Source organism: Myotis daubentonii, chromosome 3 (genome assembly GCF_963259705.1).
Source record: "Myotis daubentonii chromosome 3, mMyoDau2.1, whole genome shotgun sequence".
NCBI classification, from domain to species: domain Eukaryota; kingdom Metazoa; phylum Chordata; class Mammalia; order Chiroptera; family Vespertilionidae; genus Myotis; species Myotis daubentonii.
In genome coordinates this window covers 148233890-148238137 of record NC_081842.1, presented here as the reverse complement: position 1 = coordinate 148238137, position 4248 = coordinate 148233890, and the positions used below count along the sequence as shown (strand labels likewise).

Here is a 4248-nt window from a genome sequence, read left to right as displayed (position 1 = left end):
AGAAGTATGATATCAAGGTGATTACAAGGTTGGTTGCTTCTGGAGGCTCTGAGAGAGAATCCATTCATGCCTCTCTCTTAGCTTCTGGTAGCAGCCAGCAATCCTTGGTTTTCCTTGGATTAGCATTACTCCATTTTCTTTCTTCTTTTTTTAATTGATTTGAAAGAGGAGGGGAAAGTAGAGAGAAACATCTATGTGAGAAACATGGATCAGTTGCCTCCTGTATAAGCCCGGACAGGGATCAAACTCGTAACCTAGGTATGTGCCCTGACCTGGAATTAAACCCACAATCTTTTGGTATACAGGATGATGCTCAACCAACCGAGCTTCCCAGCCAGGGCTAGCATAACTCCATTTTCTGCCTCCAATTCACACATCCTTACTCTGTGTTAAATCTCCCTCTCCTTTTATATAGATACCAGTCATTGGATTAAGGGCCTACCCTAAGTCCAGGATGATCTTGCTTCAAGACCGTTAACTTAATCATATTTGCAAATACTGTATTTCCAATAAGGTCCATTCTTAAGATAGGCATATCTGTCCTAGCCAGTTGGCTCAGAGGATAGAGCGTTGGCCTGTGGACCAAAGGGTTCCAGGTTTGATTCCAGTCAAGGGCACATACCTCGGGGCATGTATCTCGGGTGCAGGCTCCTCCGATGTTTCTCTTTGTCTTCCCTCTCCTACTCTCTAAAAATAAATGGAAAAATATCCTTGGGTGAGGATTTAAAAAAAAAGATAGGCATATCTTTTGGGGGGACACACAATTTAATCCACTTTAGTATTACCGGATTTTTTTTTTTGTATGCTTCAGTTTCTGAAAATGGTTTTACAAGCCATTTTGTGGTGTTTATTAAAATGTAGCAATCATTTTTCAAATACCTGTGACTTGCTGTGAAAAGGGAAATGAAATATTAGGAGCCCTGCTCTGAAATTTTAAATTCTGGAGGACACAAACACAACTAAATTTGAGTTGAAATGTGATAAGTACTATGGAATATTGCTATAAGGTTCCATAAGAATGTAGAATAAACCTAAGAGGCATTAGGGAAGGACTTATTAAAGAGGATCTCATTTGAATTTGGGTTTGAAGGACAATAGGATTTTGACTGGCAAAAATAGGGTGGAATAAGAAACAGCACAAATAAATGGAATTGGGAGGGACAATTCAAGGGTTATAGTTTAGAGAATGTACAGTCTTGGGGAGTTAGGACATGACAATTAAGCAGTATTTGAAAACAGTGTATGACTGACTAAAGGTATCCAAATATATGGCATATCCCTGGAGAAAGGAGATTGATTTGGACTGAAGTATTTTTTAAGTTGTATTTTCAAGGATGGATTAACCTGAACAGCTGCTGAAGGAGATAACATCTTGGTTCAGAAGGAGGGAGCAAGGTAAGAATAGGCCTGGAGTTGAGAAGTAACATCTCACCCAATATGTGAGGGCCTGTTAAGACTAGGGGGGGCGGGGGAGGATGTGAAATAGATATGATTGCCTCCTTCATTTATTGTTTTCTACTGGGAAGATAACTATGTTTAGCTATTTAAAGGGGTCCCAGCGGCAAGAGAATTTAAGGGAAGGGAGAATTACTTTTAAGGGCCTGCCTGTAGAGGATGTTTGGGAAAAATGATTTATTAAGGAAGACTTCATGAAGGCATTAGACGACCATGAATGTTTTGCATGATTTAGAGGGAAATGATGTAATGCAAAACCAACTAGGACTAATCTAAATTGAGGTAAAGCTGAGGTAGTAGAAGCAGTAGGAATGTTCGGAATGCATGGAGATACTTACTGGCGGGGGAGATACCATGATCTTGAAGGGGATTTTCTCAGGGTGAGGCTCTCCCATTATACTCCGGGTGTGCTGACCCCTGTGATTTCCCCAAATGTGGCAAACTCGACTACATAGTCTGTGGTAGTGGGGAACTGCATCCGCATTCTCCCCTGTAAAAGAAAAAAAAAAAAGGGAAAGAATACATATATATGGCTCAGTTGGTGGGAATATCATCCTGTACACCACAAGGTAGCGGGTTCAATTCCTGGTCAGGGCATATACCTAGGTTGTGGTTTTGATTCCTGGTTGGGGCGTATGTGGAAGGCAACCAATTGGTGTTTCTCTGTCCCTTCCTCCCTTCTACCCTTCTTTCTAAAGTCAATAAATACATATCCTCAGATGAGGTGTTTTTTTTAAAAAAAGAATTCATAAGAGATACGGGGAGAGGACTGAGTAAGGAGGTTTATTTTAAGTTTTGAGGACCTGGGAGGCTAGTTATGTCATTAAATAGAGGAAACAGAAGAGCAGACCTGTTCAGAGAACAGGAAGGAAGATAGGCTTGGTTGAAATAAAGCATACTTGGGCGTAGGACATGGAATAGAATTGGATTATAGATCAGCATACGTTAATAGCTGCAGCCTCTGTCAGTCATTTCCCAGGAGCTTCTGCACTTTATTATTAAAAACTTGCTCATCACCATTTTTTGAGCCAAGACTTAGACTTGAGGTTCTTCATGGTGGTTCTGTGGCAGGTATGCCGAAAATTTTCCGTAAAAATGTGACTTACTTTCTTACATGCTACCATAGTATTAGAATAATTTAGAGCAGATTTAAGGTTATTAGCTGAACCAAAAAAGTATTTTTTAAAAGCATTTGTACCTATATTTATAGTAAGGAACCATTGTGTTGGTTTATTTGAAAGCTTATTCTGAAGCAAAAGCAGTGGGAAGTATTTCCTAGAGACTATTTTATGGTGCTTTCCAGGTAGATACTCTGTTGTGGATTCAAAAGTCCATACTGTACTTCTAAGTGGTGTATTAAAAGCAGGTTGTAGCCCTGGCCGGCATGCTTAGCCTGTGCTCCAGAGCATCACTGGCTCAATTCTGGTCAAGGGCACATACCTGGGTTGCAGGTTGGATCCCTGTCCCTGGTTGGGGCATGTGTGGGAAACAATGGATGTGTTTCTCACATTGATGTTCCTCCCTCTCTCTCTCTCTCTCTCTCTCTCTCTCTCTCTCTCTCTCTCTCTCTCTCTCTCTCTCTCTCTCTCCCCTCCCCCCTCTATCCCCGGCCCCTCCCCCCCTTCCTTCCTTGCCACACTCTCTAAAGGTCAATGGAAAAAAGATCCTTTGATGAAGATTAACAAAAAAAAAAGTTTCATGTAGTTACTGAAATTGACCTTTTAAAATTACAATGTTTACTTTGTCTATGGCAGTGGTTGGCAAACCGCGGCTCTTTGGCCCCTTGAGTGTGGCTCTTCCACAAAACACCATGTGCGGGCATGCAAGTACAGTGTGATTGAAACTTCGTGGCTCATACGCAGAAGTCAGTTTTCGGCCTGGGCAAGTCTGTTTTGAAGAAGTGGTTCGAAAGTGGGGGGTATTGGTTGGGCGACGGGAGACGCGCTGCAGGCAGGCCGTGGGATACACAGCGCGGGGGAGGCATGCGTGATTCATGCACGAGTTGAGCGAGCCAGTCAGTCAGCAGTCTCATGTGCAGTGGTTAGTGCTAGTCGCATCCGCAAATCACGCCCGGGTGACAAAAGTACCTACTTGAAGCATAAAGTTACCTGAATTTTTCCAACCAGCTACAAATTCTACAGGTATTTTTGTCATCAATTTAAGAATTGTAATTGTTTTGTGTTGGTGGCTTTATTATTATAAAATGAAACTTATCTGCTTAGAGAAGTTTAAATGCCTAACCTTGCTAAATAACTTCTCTCACTTACTGTTTATTTCCTTCCTTAGCACTCATGACAACTGCAATTATTTGATGTGACTATTTACTTATTTAAGTTGATCTTCCTGCTGAAACCAGTTTGGCTCAGTGGATAGAGCGTCGGCCTGCGGACTGAAGGGTCCCAGGTTCGATTCCGGTCAAGGGCATGTACCTTGGTTGCAGGCTCATCCCCAGTGTGGGAGTGTGCGGGAGGCAGCTGATCGATGTTTCTCTCTCATCGATGTTTCTAGCTCTCTGTCTCTCTCCTTTCCTCTCTGTAAAAACTCAATAAAATATATTAAAAAAAAAAAAAGTTGATCTTCCTCACTAGAATGTAAGTTCCAGAAGGATGTCATGTTATCTCCAGCCTTAGACACATAATAGGCATTCCATAAATATATTAGTGTATTGAACTCATGTTGTTAATACTAAGTACTCAATCCAAAATTGTTAAGTTAATAACAATGTACCTACCTATATAGTTTAAGTTTAAAAAATTTGGCTCTCAAAAGAAATTTCAGTCATTGTACTGTTGA

The 4248-nt window shown here is 41.2% G+C and overlaps 1 non-coding gene across 1 annotated transcript; it reads left to right on the top strand.

Moving 5' to 3' along the window:
• Nucleotides 1-1785: 1785 nt before the first annotated feature.
• Nucleotides 1786-1947, top strand: LOC132232268 (U1 spliceosomal RNA). The gene has a single exon (XR_009452385.1). It is a non-coding gene; the product is annotated as a U1 spliceosomal RNA (small nuclear RNA).
• Nucleotides 1948-4248: the final 2301 nt, after the last annotated feature.